General features: G+C 46.4%; 1 long non-coding RNA gene across 1 annotated transcript; it reads right to left on the bottom strand.

Moving 5' to 3' along the window:
- Positions 1 to 6,874: 6,874 nt before the first annotated feature.
- Positions 6,875 to 14,194, bottom strand: LOC135186425 (uncharacterized). The gene is made up of 3 exons (XR_010306851.1): positions 14,155 to 14,194; positions 13,904 to 13,995; positions 6,875 to 8,045 (listed from the first exon to the last, which is right to left on the bottom strand). It is a non-coding gene; the product is annotated as an uncharacterized LOC135186425 (long non-coding RNA).
- Between the last annotated feature and the right edge of the window lie 8,594 nt (positions 14,195 to 22,788).

The raw sequence follows: 22,788 nt of genomic DNA on the forward strand, positions 1-22,788 counted from the left end.
TTAGGTATGTCAGCTGTCCAGCTGCACTTCGGTGCCTTTCAGCATATCCATTACATTTGCATAGGATGTATCAAAATTAATATGTCCTTAACTCATGCCTATTCCTGTCTGCATGGATGGGGGCTGCATGTATGCACACGTATGCATGGATAGGGATGATATAAGCACACATTCATTCAGAGCATTTTAATATAGTTAAAACACTGTGCCAAAAATGTACACCATCTGTTTTCAATCAAAATAGCCTATTTTAGAGGAAGGGAGTGTTGTCTGGTGATCAGAGCAGAGAAACTAAAGAGTCAGGGACTCATGAAATCCGCTCCCAAATCTGCCAGGACTTGGCTGCGTGGTTTTGACAAGGTCTGTGACTCCTGTGTACCCCTGCTTTCCCCATCAGCAAAACGGGGCAGTGTCTGCTCATAGGATGTTGCAATGGGAAATATAATTAGGGTATGCTTGGAAAAAAACAGAGGAGTTCTTGTTATATCAGCGTGGGATGTCTGAAGAGTGGAGTTTACTGGAGAAGTCCAGCCCAGGATTTGTTTCAGAGGACATACAGAGCAGCTATGGCTCGTTATAACTGGACTTAGTTCTTGAATGGTAGTAGCCTTCGTAAAGTTAATGGGGAAAAAATGGTGCTCAGCACTCTGCAAGCCCAGCCAACACTGTAAACGTTTTCACACTCTGTTGAGCAGGGTTTCCACGGTGACAGCCCTATACCAGTGGGTGAAATACATGCTGTACCTAATTTTCATCCTGAAGTAGGAAAATACAAATGGCTATGGGGATTTTCTGGCAGGTTCCCTGTGGAGAAAGCCTAGCTCCACTGAAGGCAACGACAATACTGCTATTAAGATAATTAGGACAAGATTTCACCCCCATCCGCTTCCTTAGCTTCAGTGCATCCCTTTCAGGATGCAGGATCAGCAGGGACTGATCAGCCCACCCCACAGTGCTTCCTCTTGGGCATGTTGGCCACGTTTGCAGAGCAGCACAGAAGAACATCTCTTCCTGTGCCTGGTGGCAGTGCTTCTGGTGTGGTGGCAGGCAGAATGCTGAGGGCGCTTCATCCTCCTGGCCTCCCACCACCCTTACCTGCCAACTTCCAAACTACTTTGGGCCTCCTGTAGTGCACAGTCTGTGAGGCTACTGCTGTGCCTGGCCTCTGCAGAGAGAGATCAGAGGCACTTTCCACTGGGGTAAGAAATGCCATGTAGCTAATTGCATAAATGCAGCAGCTGCAGAGTATGAGAGAGGAAAAGAAGCAGTGCTTGTACATCAGGGTTTGCCTGGCTGCCAGTACCAGAGTGGCAGTGAGAGAAATCATGTGTGCTGAACACTGCCTGTGCAGCCTGCAAACTGAGGCATTCTACTATGTGATAAATACTGGATGCAAAGATGAAAGTATTTCTACATCTCTGTCACCAAGAAAAATGGCCTGAGCTTGTTTGGTTTTGGTGTTTTTAACAGCTGCACTTCCCCGATTTACACCTCTTATCTCTCTGGTGGCTGCTGCTTAAGGACAACTTCAAAAGTACCCTTAGGATCTTACAATGTTTGCACCTAGAATGAGCTAGTTTCATAGATTCATAAAATGGTTTAGGTTTGAAGGAACCTTAAAGATCACCTAGTTCCAACCCCCCCTGCCACGGGCAGGGGCACCTTCCTCTAGAGCAGGTTGCTCAAGCTCCCATCCAGCCTGGCCTTGAACACCTCCAGGGATGAGGCAAACACAACCTCCCTGGGAAACTTTTTCCAGTCTTTCTCCACTCTCTCTGGAAAGAATTTCTTCCTAGTATCCAGTCTAAATCTGCCCTCCTCAAGCTTCAATCTGTTCCCTCTTATCACTATAAGCTCCTGTCAGAAGCCCCTTCCCAGCTTCTTTGTAGCCCCCCCCTTCAGGTACTGGAAGGTTGCTCATCTGAATGGACTGGTACAGTGACATGTGTGTTAAAGCAAGGAAAAAAGACAAGGCAGAACAGATCTCATGACTAGTAAGTGGATGTGCAGGTTTGTCACTCACATAAATGCTTTTATCCAAATGAGTGAGGACAGTGTGCAACATAAGGTTATTCTGGAGAGAGGAAACAGTTCACTCAGGCACCGGGTTGTGAGAATTGTATCTCCAAGCTGTCATCTGCTTGTCTTTGTGGCTGCAAATTTATCTGCTCTTTGGATCCCAGCCCCTCTATATTGAAGTGTGAGACACTGGAACAGTTTGGTGAGATACCAGGACAGACTGGTGAGACACTGGAACAGGTTGCCCAGGGAGGTTGTGGGTGCCCCCTGGCTGGAGATATCCAAGGCCAGGCTGGATGAGGTCTTGAGCAACCTGATCTGGAACTACATGACCTGTAAGGTTCCTTCCAACCCAAACCACTCTATGATGCACTTTTTAAATACAGCTCTCAAGCCTCTTTCAAGCCTACAGAGTTTCCATCCCACACATAAGAGTTCCCATCGTGTGTTTGTGCCATATTAATCTTCAACTGCTTTGAGTCAGAGAGCATCGAAGGTAAACTTGCCAACCAGGATAAACTTTTCTTTGGTTCTTGAAGGTCTGTAAAATGAGATTGCTCTTTAAAGGAGGTACAATTACTAACCAAACAAGACAACAGCTTCTAATTGCAGATTACCACAAAGAAAGAAGTAGGGAAAGTTCAAACAAGGAGGATAGGGTTTGATGTGAGGAGACCAAGGATCTAAATCCTGCTTTTCTGATCACCTGTACCTGGGAAAAGGAGGAGAAGATACACTTAGAAGATACATCTCTTGTGTGCATTTGCTGTTCATGCAGTAAGATCATACAGATGCAGCAGGGGCTCTTCTTATGCACAGACTAAAGCTTTGGGAAGAGACAGGTTTTGCTCTTTATAGGCCACTTGTTTTTCTGTCTCTCTGCCGTGACTTCTAGCAGGCAGACATGAACTCAGGCTGTATTGCCAAAGGAGTATCAGCCAACTCTGGGGCCAGGGCCAAGAAGCAGTGATAGGGAGGGAGCTGGTGAAGGTTGCTGCCTCTCAGCATGCCCCATGTGGAAGGCAGTGGATTCCTGTGCCTGACCTTGAGCAGTCAGGAAGAGGATGAGGAGACTGAGACAGGCAACTCAGCTCCCTGCAGAGGCCACAGGCCCAGTGCAGAGCAGGGCTTGCTGTAGGTTGCCTTTAACAGTCCCTTCCACTGAACCAAAGCAAACAGAAGCTTGGAAGGTCTGCTGGGTTCCTGGGTTTTGAGGACACTTGTCTGACCTAAATTGCAAAGATTTCACATGTCACCAAAGGCACTGGACATGTCAATAAACGCACAAAAATGTTTGGTTTACCACCAGGCTGGAAAAAAAAAAAGTAAGAATTAAGAATGTGGAAGGAAATAAACTGCAGATTTTTCCCCTGGGCAATCCCAAAGAGCATGACTTTTAAATTACATCTCACTCCCTAAGCCCAAAATTGTTCTGCAGTCTCTTGGTGATGGTGTTCCTAGGAACTTGGAATGGAAATAAGCTCTGTTCTCTCTCATAATGCCCTTTTTGCTGTGTCCAGGGGTTATCCTGGCAGTGTCAAGAATGGCCTTAGGATTTCAGTTCATCCAAACTCCTCCTCAGAAGAGAAGGTAAAGTGGCAAGAAAACCTATTCCACTTCTTTATTCACAGAAGATAGGTGCAGTTTGTCTGGAAACCTGCAGGTGTTCAAGCAGTGAGGCAGCATTGCTGAGACCCCACTTAAGAAGGATCATAAAAGGGGATTATGTTTTTTAATGTTTTATACACAACTGTGCTGCCATTCAGCTAGGCTGGAGAGTTGGGTGGAGACAAACCAAATGAAATTCAGCAAGGCCAAGTGTAGAGTCTTACATCTGGGAAAGAGCAAGCCCCATGCACCAGTGTAGTTTGGGAACTGACCTGTGAGACAGCAGTGTAGGGGAAAGGTACCTGAGGCTCCTGGTGGACGTGTCCATTAACCAGCAATGTGCCCTCGTGGCAAGGAAAGCCAACAGTATCTTGGGGTGGATTAGAAGTGTGTGTGTGGGGGGGGGTTAGTAGGTCAAGAGAAATTCTCCTCTCCCTCTACTCTGCCCTGGTGAGGCCACATCTGTAATATTGTGAACAGTTCTGGGCCACTCAGTTCAAGAAGGAGCTCAAGGAACTGCTTGAGAGAGGCCAGTACAGAGCCAAAAGGATCTGGAGAGACTGGAACATCTGCCTTGTGAGAATAAGGGGAGGGAGCTGAGGCTCTTTAGCTTGGAGGAGCCTGAGGGGTGACCTCATTCATGTTGATAAAGATGTGAAGGGCAGTGTCAGGAGGATGCAGCCAGGCTCTGCTCAGCGATGTCCAATGACAGGACAAGGGGCAATGGGTGCAAACTGGAGCAAAGGAGCTTCCACTTTTACCCTGTGAGGGTGGCAGAGCCCTGGAGCAGGCTGCCCAGAGATGTTGTGGGCTCTCCTCTGGAGACATTCCAAACCCACCTGGATGTGTTCCTGTGTGTCCTGCCCTAGGTGGTCCTGCTATGGCAGGGGAGTTGGACTGGATGGTCACTTGAGATCCCTTTCCAACCCTTAATATTCTGTTCACCACTGGCATTGTCATGTGGATGCTATGTGGTGTGAAGGTCTGACATCCCTAACAGCTGTTGTGTCAGTGCTGGGAACATGAAGTCATCACAACACAACACAGTACTTTCTGCTCAAGGATTGAGCTGAGATAGTATGTACTGGTCTCCTTTGCCAGTCTCTGCTGCTAGTTGTGTTGGGCTCTTTTTCACATATGAAGTGCAAAAGCAGAACTTGAGTCAAGCAATGCCTGGTGCTACAGTGTCTTCAAAAGTGTTATGTGTGTGATTTGAGTCTTACATTGGGATCAGTATCTGACTGCTGCTTTTAATCTATTACAGTTCATCAGAGCCTGGGCTGTGATGAGAAGCATTTCAGGTGAGACAGAGAAGGAGAGACTCAGGATGTCAGACATGGAAGCTCTGTGATTGTTGCAAAGAAAACAGAACAATGTGCAGTGAGAGCACCAGCACACTCCAAACCACAGCCCTCCTAGACTTCTTCCAAGTCTGAGGGGGATCCAGATGTAAAGTGACTTTTCCAGAAAGCCAGGCTTTGGCTCCCACTGCAGAAAATGATGCAGGTGGTGAGATTTTCCTTTGAGGACATTTGTGTTCCCATTGGTGCTACTTCATGGACTCTGTTTCCTTTTTCCATTTAGTTGGTGGTTACCAATGTGTCTATTTTCATCATTGTGCTCTAGAAACACAAGTTCTAAGGTGCAGGCAGAAGCCAAAGTTTAACACTTAATTTGGACAATAATTCCTGCCCATCTTCTCTCTCCTCCCACTTCACTTGTCCCTTTATTCAATTAGCTGTACAGAATGAAGTGTGAGGGGGTGCTTTCTAGCAGCTTTGAAATACATGGGAATGAAAGGAGCCAAGTAAGAAAACAGAATGTTTGGCAGCAGTTATGGAACACAAAACCTTTTACCTTCACCCTTGGATTTGAATCTAACCCAGCTCACTTACAGCCTGAGTTGTTAACATGTCAGTGTCATGTGGTAGCCTGAAATAGTTCAAGTTCTTGGTCTGCTTTATCAGGTATAGGACACAGAACCGTGGACTCCATGCATGGTCTTGAAGATAATCCAACTTGGTTCTCACTGTGGGGGCAATGCACCCCCTGCATAGAAACAGCCCAGGCTGTTAGCTGGCTTTCCAGCAGCAAAGCTTCCCCATCAAAGAATAGGGTCAAGCAGCACTGTCCCATCATGTTGGTCGTTTTATTGGTAGGGAATAGTGAGGAGTTGGTTGACTCTAAGGAGACAGCTCCATCTTTCAGATTAGAGGCACATGTGCAGCATGTGGGAGGGTAGCAGTCCTCCTGGAGTTAGAAAAGAAATGAGTGCCTTTGTAGGAAAGAGCTCCCTTGATGCTGCTTCTGTGAAAGATACAAGAGGGATTTCAGGCCTTTGTCTTCTCTAAAGAAGCTGGCTTCCAGAGGCTGTTGGAGCTGTTCCCCTTCGAGTCTGGCTAATGCATGCTATGCAGCAGAGTGTACCCTGTGGGCAAGGCTTCTCTACTGCGTCTTTGCTGGGAGTTCTGCTCTGCAGGCTTGCTGGGAATTTCTGCAGAGATACAGGTATGTGTCTGGGCAGAAGAGTCACAGGGCAGGGCACAGAGACAAGCCCAGTTCTGCACAGCATTTAGGGCTTGTCTAAGTGGTCTGGGAGCCCTGCGGCCCAAAGCACAGTGGTGCTGAGGATGCTCACGGTATCACAAAGACAGGCTCCAAACCAATGTGCACCAGTTCTCAGGCTTGGCTTTCAGAGTGTCAGGTTCAAGTTATATTGTGTTTATTGCAAGAAGTATCTCTCAGATCTTCTGAGTTTAAGAATGTTCCTGTTATGTGTCAGCTTTACACAGCTTTTCTTTTTCACGTGCACCTTCATGGCCAGCCCAGTAGAGGAATTCTCTGAAGAGTTTTGTTGGAGGAAGAGTGCATACCAGCATTTTTGCCCCATTTATGGCTACTTTATCTTTGGGTAGAGCCAGGACCAGGGCAGTGCAAGGGAAGTAACTTCTCAGGTGCATTTTAGCAGCCCCTGATGGCATTTCTCTTTCAGGGAAGCAGCTGCTTAAAGATGTTCCTGAACATCCTGTCTCCTGCATGAAAAGGCCTTGCTCTTGACAGAGTTTCAGTCTCTGGAGACCTCCAGAGGAGGGCTACAAAGATGATCCACGGCCTGAAGCATCTGAGCTTGATTGTATGGTCCTGCTCTGACAGGAGAGTTGGACTCAATGATCTCTTTAGGTCCCTTCCAACCTCTGACACCCTGCTATGAGCATAGGCTGAGGGAGCTGCAGTTGTTCAGCCTGAAGAAGAGAATACTCCAGGGGCACCTCAGAGGGGTTCCACAGAAAGGCTGGAGAGGGGCTTTTCATAAGTGTGCCTAGAGAGAGAACAAGGGGGAATGGTTTTAAGCTGAAGGAGAGCAGGGTGAGACTGGATCTCAAGAAGAAGTTCTTCAGTATGAGGTTGGTGAGACTCTGGAATAGGTTACCCTATGAGGTTGTGGATGCCTCCTCCCTGGGATTGTTGAAGGCCCAGCCAGCTGAGGCCTTGAGCAGCTGAGTCTAGCTGAGAGACATCCCTGCCCATGGCAGAGAAGTTGGAGCAGATGATCTCTGGGGTCCTTCCAACCTTAGCCATTCTAGGATTCTATGAGATTTGTGACTGTCACATTGCCATCAGAGTTTCAGAATGCGTTCACTGTTTCTATGAGTGCAAAACAATCCTAAATAATAAGTGCAAAAAGTCAGTGCTACCATCTGTCAGCCCAGAAATTGTCTTTAAAAGTGTCATTAGCTGTGCCCTTAAATTTTTGCAGGAGATCTGGAAGCAGAGTCTGGAGTCCACATTTGTGAGAAAATCTCACAGTATTAGAGCCCTGAGAAGTGAGTTTCTCTTTTGTATTTGATGTTATAGGTCTCCGAGTTCAATCTTCTTTTATTCTGTAAGTTCTTTTGACTTACACATGTCACTGCCCATCCTGCCTTGTGCAAATAGTTGATCTTTGTGTCTCTCCAAGCAGGACTGTCACGTTGAACTGATTTGGAAACCATATTTAGAACATAGTTTCCTAGTGCTCTACCCACGAACTTTCACAGACAAGAAGCAGATTTGTTTCTGTGTTAGTTCTTTGAAAGCACAAATCTCAGTAGTCCTGAATTCTTCTTGGTGCAATTGTAGCTTTCAGTCCTTGTGCTATAAGTAAAGTGAGATTTTCCTTCCACCCTCTTGAGCTACAGAGCAGATAAAATCCCATTCCTTTTCTACCTCATATCCTGCAAGACGAGGGGCAGAAGACCGAGACTTGCAGATCCTCCATGGTCACCTCTGACTTCACTGAGTCGACATAATCTGCAGTGTCTGCTAGGTCTTGGGCAGAACTTTGATCAGCACATTTGCAGAGACAGCTGAATTTTGAGTTGACATCTTGCTGATCTCTGCTGGGCTTCCAAAACAGGCTGTGAGTCATAAACCATTCCCTGTAAGGTAAACCTCACTGGTTAGCAAGCTATAAAGGAAGCCTGTGTTATTTTTTTAAAGGACAGCATTTTTCTTTCATTCCCTCCTCCCCTCCAGACACTCTCTCTGTTTATTTTTTCACTCTGCCCCCAAACTTCTTTGTTTATATCCTGCATTTTGGTAACTTCTTTCTTCTCCTTCATCTAACTGCTCTTTTATTCCGCAGGGTTTGTCTGAAGAGGCGAGCAAGATCTGGAAAGAATCAGACGTTTACGTTGATAATGTTCCAGCCGGATTAGCAAATGTTTGGAAAAGACCTCATGCTTTGGGCACCAACTGCTCTCTGATTGGGGTAAAAACACTTTAATGACTGGGGATATTGCTCAGCAGAGGGTTAGCTTCTCTCTTTTTTTTTTTCCCCCTTTACAGTATCTGGTGCTAGTTGTTATCAAAGACAGATTGCCAAATTGTGTGGACTGTCACTGGGTTAGTCCAGCCTGGCAATTCTCACCTCTCTCTGAATGTGAATCCAGACACATTTCAGTCTAAGCTGAGTGTTCTTTTTGCTGCATGCAGGGTAAATAATGAGGGACACTCAGCGAAATGAGTTTGCCACAAGAAGTAACTGGTAACCTTTGTGTGCATCAGCCCATGGACTTGCCGAACTGAATTCCCAGTTGTACTGGAAGAGAAGGAGCCACAGAGCTTTCTGCATGTGTTAAAATACCTGTAAGCACAGGCAACAAAGACTTAGCAGAGTGCTGCAGTCGGCTGGGCATAGATGTAAAGCCCAGACAATGCACTCACAGCTAACTTTTTGACCTCATTCTATATGTGGGGTTTCATGGCTGCAGAATCTGTGTCATGAGGTTGAGAATGCCAATAGACTTTAGATGGGGAGTTGATCCCTTAGGCACTTCTTTAGCTGAACTGGAATAATTGCTTCCTTTCCTCTTGTATTTCTTCAAGGGATTTTTATCTGTTGTAGTCTTAAGAGTTTCTGTTGACCAGAGCAGGAAGCCATACAGCAAGTTGCAGCCAGATTTCAGGGACAAAGCTGATTAACTCTGGTGAAGCTCTGATGCAAATCCCATCCCATTTAATTCCTCAGCCTGCCTCCACACTGCTTGGTATTCTCTCCACAGACACAGCCCTACATTACCAAACGACACAACACCACCAGCAGCCCGACATCAGTCTTGCAGAGCTTGAGGTTACCGGTTCATGCTGCACCCTTTTGAGGTGAAATTCCCTTCTCAGTTAGAGGGGCTGCACAAATGACAGGTGATGTCCAAGTCACTCAGAGCTATGCAAAGCAAAGAGGGCCTGTGCTCTGCAAAAGGGAGCTTGCTGTGGGTGAGTGCCTGTGATCTGCTGAAGTGCTGCTTACTTATTCTGTTGCCTGGATAATGAATTAATAAGTGTTGGACTATCAGCTGTCTGGGTCGTGTGTTGCTGTGTGTAAGCACACACCTATACTTACAGCTCCTCTATGTAAAATCTGCTCTGAGGTCACTGGTTTAGAAGCTTCTGCAAAATTAGAAATCACAGGGTTTCTGCTCTTTTCAGGCACAGTAATCTTTTTTTTTCTGCAGAGACCTTTTATGGTGGCAGTGAGCTGCTGATACAGTAAGGAAAACAATGTAAAAGCCAACACCCTCCCCTCTGCTGACGTCTCTACATCCACATCAGCATAAACGAGATGAGAATATAACTTTGAGTTGTCAGAAGGTTATTAGGCCCAGGTTTAATAAGAAGAATGATGATGTAGTCTGCTGGTGACAAGATTCAGGCTGTCTGTATTCCACAGACATTGCCACACCTCTGGGAGCTGCATATTCACAGACGGAGACGGTTTGACTTCATCCAATTTATACATTTGATCTAATGCTCTAGAGGTCATCTAAAAATAGACATCTGGAGAGAGGAAGACAGCTAATGCTGCTGAGCCACAGACCAACAAAAGCTGCTCTCCCTTCAGACTCTTTTCTCCTTCTTGTACTAGGCTTCAGCTCAAAATTTCTTTAGAGTAAAAAACTGCTTTTATCACAGATCCCCTCAGCATAGATAACTTCGAGCTTAATAAGTCTAAAAGAAGATTTGTCAGCCCTTCACGAATAACCAGATGTTGGGAAAAGGATGGTGTGTGTCATTTCCCTGAGCAAACATTCTTGGCATTTATGCATTTCCTCCCATATCTCCTTAAAAAATGATTGTGTGTAAATTTAGTGCTGACAAAACCGAGGGCCTGGGAGAAAATGGATTACTCGTTGCTTTGGTAATTATAGTTGGTCAGGGCATGGAATCTCTGCTTTAGGGAAATTTGACACTGAAATATTACTTTTCATTCTGATTCAGAATACTTACAGCAAAAACATTGCCATAAAGCAGACAATCCAAGACACCATTGTTTCTGAGCCCTTTTTATCTGAAAAATCTCAAGGCTTAGTGTTTCTTTCACAGTATTGCCAGTTTTCATTAACTGATGAGACTACTGATGGAAACCTGCTTTCAGGTCATTGAATGCCACTCCTATGTACTGGGCTAGAAAAGAGAATCACAGGATCACAGAACACATCCCTTTGGAAGAGACCTCCAAGATCATCCAGTCCAACTCTCAACCCAGCACTGAAGGGTCAGCACTAAACCATGGCCCCAAGCACCAGGTCCACTCACTGCTTAAACACCTCCAGGGATAGCAATTCCATCACTGTCCTGAGCAGACCATTCCAATGTTTTAGAACCCTCTCTGTGAAGAAGTATTTCCTAATATCCAGCCCGAGCCTCCATTGGCACAGCTTGTAAACATTTCCTCTTCCTGTGTCTTGACACCATGGAGAAGAGGCTGCCCCCTCCTCACTCCAGCCTCCCTTCAGTTAGGTGTAGAGAGTAGTGAGGTCTCCCCTCACTGTCCTCTTCTCCCAGCTGAACAACGCCAGCCCCCTCAGGTGCTACTTACAGGCCATATGCTTCAGGCCCTTCAGCAGCCTTGCTGCCCTTCTCTGGACACATTCCAGCCCCTCAATGTCCTTTCTGTAGTGAGAGGCCCAGAGCTGAACACTACATTCTGAACACAGGGGGATGATCACCTCCCTGTCCCTACTGGCTGCAATGTTTGTAATACAAACCAGGATGCCACTGGCCTTATGGCCGCCCGGGCACACTGCTGACTCATGTTCAGTTGACTGACAACCAAAATCAGTCAGTCCTGAAAAACATCTGACAGTACTACTGTGAAATGTGTTAGAATAGCATCTTTCAGTTATCCTCACTCACGTGCAATCCTTCAGTCAGATGATAATGTGCCAGTAGTGATGGTTCATTTACTCTAGTACAGCCATTGGAAGTCAGTAATGGAAAGAGGAGAAGTTGGTATTACTGAGATCAACTCAGAATTCTTCTTATCCAACACCCCTGCACTCAGCAGGGACACCTCCAACTAGATGAGGCTACCCAGGGACACATCAAGTCTGATCTTGATTGTCTCCAGGGATGGGGCCTCAACAACATCCCTGGGCAACCTGTTCCAGTATTTCACCTCACTCATTGTGCAGAACTTCCTCCTGATGTCCAGCCCAAATCTCCCCTGCTCTAGTTTCAAACCGTTGCCCCTCATCCTATCACCACAGGTCCTTCTAAACAGTCCCTCCCCAGCCTTGCTATGGGTTCCCTTCATACACTCAAATGTATCTCTATGGTTTTCCTAGAGTCTTGTCTTCTCCAGGCTGAACAGCCCAAAGTCTCACAGCCTGTCTTCATAGCAGAGGTGGTTCAGCTCTCTGATCATCTTTGTGACCCTTCCCTGGACCCACTCCAGCAGGTCCATGTCTCTTTTATCTTGGAGATCATATAGCTGGACACAGTACTCCAGGTGAGGTCTCACCAGAGCAAATATTAAAACATTGCTTATGAAATGAAAAAAGATTCCTGTGATTCATCTGTATTGCAAGAGGATTGAACCAAGTAACTCTCTTTTAACCAGTCTACCTGTCCTGGCATTGCTGGGACAGAGTCTCAGGCCAGCCATGGGCTGCAGGTCATGAGCAGCTCTGAGTCAGCCAGCACAGATGACAGGAGTTAGCTGCAGGTGTGTCCCAGCTTATGAGTGTGTGTAAGGAGGGAGTTTGTTGAGGAGAGGGTTCTGTTAGTGCTTCTTCTCACTTTGCTGCTTTCAGGGATTGCTGTCCTGGGTGTTGTGCCCTGGATTTGCTGAGCAAAAGTGTACATATCTCTTGTATTGGTATTGTTTAGCTACTTTGTTAAATCCATTTTCATTTCATTCTGTGGGTCTCCTTTCCTCATCCCCCTTTCCTTCTAGTGAGGGGTCACTGGATCATAGAGCTGGAGTTTAGGCCCATACAAGGGCTAAATACAGACTGTACCATTACACTTTTCTTCTCTGGATTGTGAGCCTGACTTGAAAGGGGTGCAGTGCAGCAAACCCTCTGTGGCTCTGCAGATTTCAGGGAGTAGTAGAGAGAATTGCTCTCTCCTTGCTGAAGCAGGCACAACACATCAGCAGAGAGGAAGCAGAGCCAAGCCTGCAGCTGATAGGTATGGCTATTTTGTTGTGTGTGGGAATTTCTCTGCCATGTGATTTTGCACACTGCCTGGCTTTAAATGTCAGAGAGAAACCCTACCCAGAGCAGTTCATTAATCCACAACTGCCTCTTAATAACAGCTGTCAGGGAAGACAAATAAAAGTTAATGGACCACATTTTGTCCTCTGTTAAAAGTCACTGTGTTGAGGTTTCCACTGATGTAACCAAGGCTCCTGTGTAAGATGTTTTCATATATTTGTAGAGCCAAACACATGGATTTGAAACAACACAGGAGAGCAGAGCATTGATGCTGAAGCCGAATCAGCAGTTCTGCTCTGCTGATAACATCTTGGATACCCATTGTATGGTTAAAATAGTGCCCTGCACTCATGCAGTGGACATGCTTGGTGTACTCCCATGGGTAGCAGGGCAATGTGGCTATCCAGGTGCTGTCCTGATGCCAAGTGGCACACTGGGCAGGGTACTTATCACCATTTCTGCATCTCCAAAATAGGTTTCCTTATGTAAGAGTATAATCTCTGGATGAGATAGAATGTAACTAACTGTCCAGATGGAGGCAGGTGACAAGTGGTGTCTCTCAGGGGTCTGTACTGGCACAGCAACAGACAGCAACACTGAAGCACGCTTAGCAAGTTTGCAGACTATAGCAAGGTGAGCGGGGAGGTTGAGAAGACTGAAGGATGGGAACCATCTAGAGGCACCTGGACAGGCTGGAGAGGGGAGCTGAGGAGAACCTCATGAGGTTCCATAAGTGAAGCACAAGGCCCTGCACCTAGGTTGAGGCAACCCTCAATATCAATCCAGGGTGGAGGATGATGAGACAGAGAGCAGTTCTGCAGAGGACTTGGGGGTGCTGGTGGATGAGAAGCTGCACATGAGGCAGCAATGTGCACTTGCAGCCCAGAAGGCCAATGGCAGCCTGGCCTGCATGAAAAGCAGTGTGGCCAGCAGATGGAGAGAGGGGATTCTGCCTCTCTGCTCTGGGGAGACCTCACCTGCAGTGTTGTATCCACCTGTAGGACCCCCAACACAAGAGACATGTGGAGCTCCTGGAGTGGGTCCAGAGGAGGGCCACAAAGATGATGAGAAGGCTAGGGCACCTCTGCTGTAGGAACAGGCTGCAGGAATTGGGGCTGTTCAGCCTGGAGAAGGCTCTGGGGAGGCCTTACAGCAGCCTTCTAGTACCTGAAGGAGGTCTAAGAGAAAGATGTGGAGGCACTGATTCTGTGATTCAAGGTCCCTTCCAGTCCCTAACAATCTGATTCTCCACCACACCTCGCTTTCCTAAAGCAGTCCCTGCTCCCCTCTGCCCTTACCTCTCACTCTGCCTGAAGAGCTCTTCTTCTCCACCACCGTTTTTGCAGTCATCTCAGAGCCTGAGGCAAAAACCTCAAAGAGCTGAAATACCCTACAAAAGAAATGAGCTCCAGCAAAGACACACACCCAGCACCCGTGGATGATGGTGTAATGGTTGCTGAGCCTAACCCTAGGGAGCCAGGGGGCGACCAGGCCCCCCGGCCTTTGAAATCCTCCACCAACTCACCCGGTGCACACCATGGGGACTCACCAGGAGTGCCAGACAGAGGATCCCTTGGTCCACAATGGGCCTGACTTAGGGCTTCTATTTTTCCTGGGGCAGAATATAAAGGGGAGTGGGCAGGGAAGGCAAAGTGGCCACACCTGGGGTGGGAGGAAACTCCGATAGCCAGCTAATAGAAAATGGCATCACCTGGTGGCAACACACCTGATGTGGTACAATAGGAAATGAATTAAATGGTGATTAATTACAAGCATAACAGATGATAGCAATATCTGTAATCAAAGCTGATTACATTATGCCCAGAACAAATAGCACAATGAAGATATGTATTTGAACAACTAATGCTGGCTAAAGCACATCGTTTAATTTATCTGCTGAAGGGGGCAATGCAGTGACTGACAAAATATCCTCTGTGTTAAAAGAGGAGGTGTTCAAAAAAAGCCTGGCTGAGGCACTTAGTGCCATGGTCTAGTTGACTGGACAGGGCTGGGTGCTAGGTTGGGCTGGATGATCTTGGAGGTCTCTTCCAACCTAGCTGATTCTATGATTCTATGATACTGTTCACAAGGGCTCATAGTGGTAGGATGAGGGGCAATGGCTTTAGTTTGAGGAGGGCAGATTTAGACTGGAGATTAGAAAGACATTCTTCATAGTGAAGCTGGTGAAATACTGGAAGGGGTTGCCCAGAGATGTGGTTGAGGCCCCATCCCTGGAGTTATTCAAGATCAAACTGGATGTGTCCCTGGGCAGACTGTTCTAGTTGTAGGTGTCCCTGCTAAGTGCAGGGTGGTTGGACAAAAGGACCTTTGAGGGTCCCTTCCAGCTCAGTGCAATCTGCGAAGCTGTGTAGATGAACTTCTAGAAGTCTCTTCTGCTGGCCACATGCTCCCTCATGCTGAGCTTTGGATGCTTTGCTCAGCAGCTGAACAAGCCAAAATCACTGCTGAAATACCACAGTCACGTTGCTTTCCCCTCTGCATTTCACCTCTGCTCTCTTCCATCCTCTGCTCATGCAGACATTTCTTCCAGTACACTACCTGCCTCAATCCCCTCCTTACTCTATGACCGGCAGACCCACGGTGATCTCTTGGTCCATGTGTAGCTTCCCTACCAAGTCAGTGTGAAGTTTAAAGCGATGCTGCCCTCTCCTGTTCGCTGCTGCCCTGAGTGAGCTTCTCCTAAACGAGGACCGCAGGACCAACGGTGTTTGTGACGCCCTGGAGCTAAATGGTAGCCAGAGGAAGGAGTCAACCTTTCCCCTGTACTCTTAGCAGTCTTTTTAAGTGTGCATACATAGTTCACCACAGAAATGTTCTTTCGAATTCTATTCCAAAACTTTGGAGGGGCCACCAAGATGATCAGAGGGCTGCAGCATATCTCCTATCAGGACAGAGTGAGAAACGTGGGGCTGTCCAACCTGGAGAAGAGAAGGCTCCAGGGAGACCTTAGAGCTGCATTTCAGTATCTGAAGGGGACCTACAGGAGGGCTGGGAAAGGACTGTTCAGAGGGCCTTGTAGAGATAGGATGAGGGGCAATGGTTTGAAACTGGAGCAGAGGAGATTTAGGTTGGTATTAGGAGGAAGTTCTGCACAGTGAGGGTCTGAAATACTGGAGCAGGTTGCTCAGAGATGTGGCTGAGACCCTGCCTCTGGAGCCATTCAAGATCAGCCTTATGTGTTCCTGGGCAGCCTGATCTCATCGGAGCTGTCCCTGCTGAGTGCAGGGGTGTTGGACAAGATGATCTTTGAGAGTCCCTTCCAACCCAGTGCAATCTGTGAAACCTGTGAATTTCCACCTTTCCAACATTCCTTCTCTTTTTTCTCCCCATCCCCAATTACATTATTTGCTTACAGTTTATTTCTTTTTTTAACCATCTGCTTCTTACCCAGTTCATTCTTCCCCAAGAGCTTTCTAAACACACTCCTCCACCAGCCCAGCTAGAAGAGCTAATTGCAACAAGCAGTTCATTAACAATCAGAGGAGACAATCACTCAAAACCTGTTTCCATTATTTGCTCCCTGAGAGAAGAGTTTGACATAATAATTGTGTTGCCTCAGACAGCTCCCCAGAAGAGCCCATCAGGGAGACAACCCCTGCTTGAGGAGAAAGGGCAAATGTGTGACAGCAGTGAGGTCTAGAAAAGATGAAATAACAATAATTTAGTTCCTCCATTGTTCTTGTTACCACCCCTCCTACTCAACAACTTAAAATAGTCACACAGCTCTTTTTAGGAACAATGCCCCCCTCCCCACTCTCATTCAAGTCAGTATTGTGTAGTTCACTCATTTTGAAACCAGATTTTCCAAACCAGGGGGGGAAATTCAAAAGCAGCACTATGGGGCTAGAAGAGAAGAAAATAAAGTAAAATCATGTTGCTAATGTAATTGTTTAAATTATTATTGACTTAATATCAAAAGAAAAGAGATAATTGCATTTCTGTTATTCTTTTTCTTAGATTTTCATGCTGACAGCATCTCATTTTTGCCAGTGTAAGGGCAATTGAGAAGTGGCTGTAAATACTGACTGCAAGCAGTTAGACTAATCAGCTTTTAACTGCTGGCTGCAGCTCAGGCCCTCAGCTGACAGGGAAGAGAGTGTTCTGGGGCTCCTCCTGTAATTATGGCCAGTTCTCACTCCTCTGCTCTGGAAGAGCTCAGCTGCTTCTGGCATGGAAAGGTAATTAGCAATTTCCTGCCTAGGGAGAGTCAAACAGAGATGGAGAAGCTCAAAAGCCTTAAATATCCACAGCACTCCGTGCTGCTGTTCTGGTCCTTCCGTGTCCACGGCACTCCCTGCTGCTGGTTCAAACACTGCCCAGGGGCTGTTAGTCAGCACCTCTCTGGCATTCAGCATTTCCAGAGATGAGTTCTCCAGCTGCCCTCCCAATATCCTCAGGTGGGGAACTCAGTGCTGCAAGGTGTTGAACAATGCTACATGAGCATACAAGAGTATCAGCTCACCCAGATGAGGCTGTTACCACTTTGGAAGCACGGTAGAGAGATGGAGATGTGGTGCATATGTCCTGATGTCTACAATCATGTCTACCCTGGCAGCACATGGTGATTCAAAAAAAGAACCACAGAGTAGTAGGGGTTGGAGAGGACATCTGGAGATCATCTAGTCCAGCCCTCTTGCTAAAACAGATTCACCTAGAGCAGATTGCACAGTAGCATGTCCAGGAGGGTTTTGAAAGTTTCCAGACACAGAGATTCTACCACCTCTCTGAGCAGCCTGCTTTACTGCACTGCCACTGTCAAAGTAAAGAAGTTCCTTCTCACCTTTATGTGGAACTTCCTGTGTTCAACTTTAAGCCTGTGACCCTTTGTTCTGTCACTGAGGACCACTGAGAAGAGTCTGGCCCCATCCTCCTGACACTCACCCCTTAGATATTTGTAAGCATTAATAAGATCCCACTTCAGCCTGCTCCAAGCTAAACAGTCCCAGTTCCCTCAGCCTTTCTCATATGAGAGATATTCAGTTCCCTCATCCTCTTAGTGGCCCTGCACTGGACTCTCTCCAATAGTTCCTTGTCCTTTTTGAGCTGGGGTGTCCAGAGTTTCTCCACAACATCCCTGTTTCCTTTCCCTCTGTGTTCACATGTACTCCTCAAATCCCACGCACCTCTGCCTGTTTCATAAGGCACTCACATTTGCTTCCTGAGCTCTGCACAGGTACATCTCAAAATCTCCTACCAACTAAATCTTTCATTCACCTGGAGGCCACATAACAAAGCAGGCTGCCTGGAGCATTCACTTTTGTCAGTCGGTTTTGCTCTCAGGGTGTTCAGCAGCTGAGCAGCATCCACTTCATTTTCAGTCTCCATTCCAGGCATGCCTGCAGGTGCTGTAACATGCTTACAGAGTTGCCTAGCTCAGGAAAGACCTTTGAGATCATCCAGCCCAATCGTTAGCCTAACACCTACAAGTCCTTATCTAAACCATATCCCTAAGCATGACATCCACACAACTTTTAAATACCCCCAGGGATGGGGACTCCACCATCTCTCTGGGCACAATGTTCAAATGCCTGACAATCCTTTCAGTGAAGAAATCCTTCCTAATATCCAACTTAAACTTCCCTTAGTGCAACTTGAGGCCATTTGCTCTTGTCCTGTCACTTGTTACTTGGTTGAAGAGACCAACCTCCTCCTGACTCCAACCTCCTTTCAAGAAGTTGTGGAAATTAATGAGGTCTTCCCTCAGTTTCCTTTTCTCCATATTAAACAATCCCTGCTCTCTCAGCTGTTTCTCATAAGAGTCCTCTAGACACTCTGACAGCTTTTTTCCCTTCTCTGGGCACACTCCAGCTCTTCAACGTCCATCCTGTAGTGGGGGTCTCAAATGTGAACACAGCACAAAGCAACTACAGGGAATCACCTCTGAAAGGCCCACAGGATGTCTCCTGCTCTTTCCTTTAGACAAGAAGTTCTCCCCACCCCCTCACACATGGTCTTAAGACTAACTTTGTAAGCAGCTTGTGCCTTAGATCTAATTTCCAGAGGAAAATACATTTTACTTTCCTTCAGCTCCCATCCCCTGATGGAGATTTCTGATGGTGTCTCAGGGTCTGATTTGCAGGCTGCTGAACCCAGTGTGAGTTGCTCTTTGATGTTCAACCAAGAGACCACAGCTCAAGACCTTAGCAATTAGTTTGGGCCACATGTGCTGGTGGCCAACAAGGTGGATGCTGACAGTGTAAAACAACAGCAGAGGAAGCATACAAGGGGAGTGACTATTTGTGTTGGATGCTGTATGATGGCTCCTACTGTCAGCTGTGGTCTCTGAGTCTGTCAGAGCTACTACTGATGTGGAAACAGCTTAGAAGAAGAGGAGATAAGAGTTTCCTAGCCAGGAAGGTGAGAGTCAGCAGACTCACAGAAACATTCAGGTTGGAAAAGATCCTCAGGATCACCAGGTCCAACCAATATCCCTACTCTACAAGGTGTGCCTTACACCACATCCCCAAGCAATACATCCAAACACATCCAGAGCTGGTCACTCAACCACCTCCCTGGGCAGCTCATTCCAATGCCTGACCACTCTTGCTGGGAAAAAATGCTTCCTAAAGTCCAGTCTAAACCTACCCAGTCACAGCTTGAGGCCATTCCCTCTTGTTCTATCACTAAGTACCTGTGAGAAGAGATCAGCACCAACCTCTCCACAATGTCCTTTCAGGTAGCTGTAGACAGCAATGAGGTCTCCCCTCAGCCTCCTCTTTTTTACACTAAGCAGTCCCAGCTCCTTCAGTTGCTCCTCATAATATTTATTCTCCAGACCCTTCCCCAGCTTCACTGCCCTCCTCTGCACTCCAGCACCACAACATCCCTCTTATATTGAGGTGCCCAAAACTGAACTGTTGGCAGACTAAGTCAGTCAATTGAATGTTCAAAAAGAAGGGTCAGGAGGACTGAAGGTCATAGAATAAAAAAATTGCCTTGGCTGTTAAAAACCTCTAAGATCATCCAGTTCAATCATCAGCCTAACACCACTATGGCCATTAAAGCATGTCCCAAAATGCCACGTCCACATATTTATTGAACATCTCCAGAGATGGTGACTCCACCGCCTCCCTGGGCAGCATGTTCCAATACCTGACCACTCCAGCCTCCTTTCAGGGAGCTGTAGAGGGCAACTTGGATGTTTGTTGACCACCATTTATGAAGGAAAGTGAAGAGGAATCTGCAGAAGCTGCCAAGGAAAAAATGACTAGAAATGGAAACCAAACCTTCCCAGCCACCTCAGGGGTAAAATGCCAACAACAACAACATATTTTTTCAAGAAGCATACAGCATCATGTGTAAATAAACCCAGACTGCTGAAAATTCTTGCCGTGGTACTGTAGTAATTAAAGGGTGTTGGCAGACACCTCTAACCAGAACAAAAATGTCTCTCCTCTTGAGTCCCAGCTCACTTATTTAAATGGGGCACTGCCTATTTGTGCCAGCTGTGAATTTGATCTCTGGTGTTCGGTTACTTTTTTTTTGGGGGGGGAGGGGGAAATTTCATATCCTTTGAAGGATGTCCCCTTTCTGTGAAATAAAATACCATGGTGGAGCAGGTCCAGAGGAGGGCCATGAAAATGATCAGGAGGTTGGAGCACCTCTGCTATGAGGACAGGCTGAGGGAGATGAGGGTGTTCAGCCTGGAGAAGAGAGGGCTCCAGGAAGATTTATAAGTGACCTTCCAGTACCTGAAGGGGGCTACAAGAAGGATGGAGAGAGATTGTTTACAAAGGCCTGCAGTGATAGGACAAGGGACAATGGTTTCAAAATAGACAAGAGTAGATTTAGATTGGATGCTAGAACAAGTTCTTTACTATGTGGTTGGTGGAACACTGCAACAGATTGCCCAGGGAGGTGGCTGAGCCCCCATCCCTAGAGATATTCAAGGTGAAACTCCACAGGGCTCTGGGCAACCTGATCTGGATGAGGATGCCTCTGCTGACTGCAGGGGGGGTTGGACTAGATGAGCTTTGGAGGTGCCTTCCAACCCAGATCAAGGAATTATTTCAACACTGGATGAATTCAAGTGGCCTTTATTGTGATCCTGAGAGCTTTTTTGTCTGCAGGGCAAAGAACAGGTTTTAAAAGTCTAAATCTATTCCAAAACCACCATGAATGGTTTTCTGGGAAGGAAAGATTATATATTACACTTGGTTTCTTCCCAAGGTTTGTATGTTTTACATGAATACTCCTCTGTCTCCTTCTGTGGTAACATATCTGAGATCAATTATGCCAAGAGTAAAGTCTGGATATTTTATAGTCTAGCTCTTTATAAGCCATTTTCTTCGAAGTACTTGGGCAGGCTGAGGCATAGGAAAAGCCCAATAATCCTCTCCTGTTATCTATATCATCTCCAGCCCCGTGTCTTTTCCTCTCTGCCCTCTCCAAGCAGAAAACACTGGCTCATGTAGGACACATACTCCATTGTGGTGGTTTCAATGGCCATCTGTATGTTTATCTGAGGCCTCTGTGAACGGGCAGCCTCATTAGTGCTTGTGTCATGGACGGATGGCCCAACACAAGTTCTGTTTGTGTAAGATAAATTCTGCTCTCCTGCCTTTATCTCTTTTTGTTCATCTCTCTCTGGGAGTTTATTCTTGCTAGGACTCACTTCCCTTATTTCTGAGGTTGGATCCTGACTCCTTTACTTTCCTTCTCTGCACATACTTAGGAGAAATCTATCTGAAAAGACATGCAATTTTAACCTGACTCTGGCTTTTACCTACAGGAGTGGCACTACTGAAATTAGTGAGACTAACTGGAAAGGAAGGTGTTATGTAGGATGAGGGAGGGAGGGTATCAGGAGTAATTCCTATGTAATAACCTTAAGCCGTGACTAAGGACTTGAAAGAAGAAGTCAATCTGTTTTCTATGTCAATAATTGATACCTGAAAGAAGAAGTGAATCTGTTTTCTATGTCAATAATTGATACCTGCTTCATGTCATCTCCCAAATTGGAGGGCCTGGAGAATAAATCTTATTAGGTGCAACTGAAGGAGCTGGGGCTGCTTAGTGTGAAAAAGAGGAGGCTGAGGGGAGACCTCATTGCTGTCTACAGCTACCTTGAAAGGACATTGTGGAGATGGTGGTGCTGGTCTCTTCTCACAGGTAATTAGGGATAGAACAAGAGGGAATGGCCTCAAGCTTTGACTGGGTAGGTTTAGACTGGGCATTAGGAAAAATGTTTTCACCTAAAGAGTAGTCAGGCATTGGAATGGGCTGCCCAGAGAGGTGGTTGAGTCACCAGCTCTGGATATATTTGAAACTCATTTGGATGTGGTGCTCAGGGATATGGTTTATGGTGTGCCTTGTAGAGTAGAGACATAAGTAGGACTTGGTGACCCTGAGGGTCTTTTCCAGCCTGGATATCTCTGTGATTCTGTGAAAACTAGTGTCTGGCTTATAAACAGTGAAGGAAAGCTTCTGACCAACATGTTTTCATCAGACTGATTCTTCCTTCATTTGGCTTTATATTTTGCAAAGCTTGTTCACAGGCAGGATGCTGAATCCGTCACGCTTAGCTGCACTGTGCAGCACTTGAGCGCACAGATGCTCCTACCGGGTGAGCTAAGAACACAGTAAATCCTGAGGAGCATCATTGTGCTTCACTGGCTGGGAAACTGGGAAGTGAAGAGGTAATTGTATGAGTCAGTACAAAGGGAGGTCACTGTTGGTGCATTGAATCAAGGCTTAAAGAGAGCAAACACTAGCCTTTACTCGGTGGTTCAACAGCAGGTGGGGTTTGGCCTCCACAAAGGAATTGCAATAGCAAGATGTTTGGTTTCCAACAGTGTGCTGTGAAATTTTCTGTTTCATAGCTGCTGTATGTAGTTCACTCCTTGTTCTCAGTGCTGTCTGCAACCCCACTGCCCTACTGGGTCCTTTCTGGCTTATTCCTCAGCTTCAATGGGAACTTTGGATGTGGGTGAGGACATTAAGGAGATAAATGAGTGATGGCTGAAAATTACTGAGAATAAAACAATGACACCCTCCTAAGTACTTCTGAAAGCCATCTGCAGAAATTGAGATAACAGAATCCAGTTTTCTCTTTTATCAAAGTGCATGTTCAAGAAGAGTAATGAGGCTAAGGAGGAATTGGTTGGCTTTCAACAATAAGCAATTATCTAGGACTGAATATACACGTGCAGCACATATGTGG

The sequence above is a fragment of the Pogoniulus pusillus genome, chromosome 25 (assembly GCF_015220805.1).
Source record: "Pogoniulus pusillus isolate bPogPus1 chromosome 25, bPogPus1.pri, whole genome shotgun sequence".
Classification (NCBI taxonomy): domain Eukaryota; kingdom Metazoa; phylum Chordata; class Aves; order Piciformes; family Lybiidae; genus Pogoniulus; species Pogoniulus pusillus.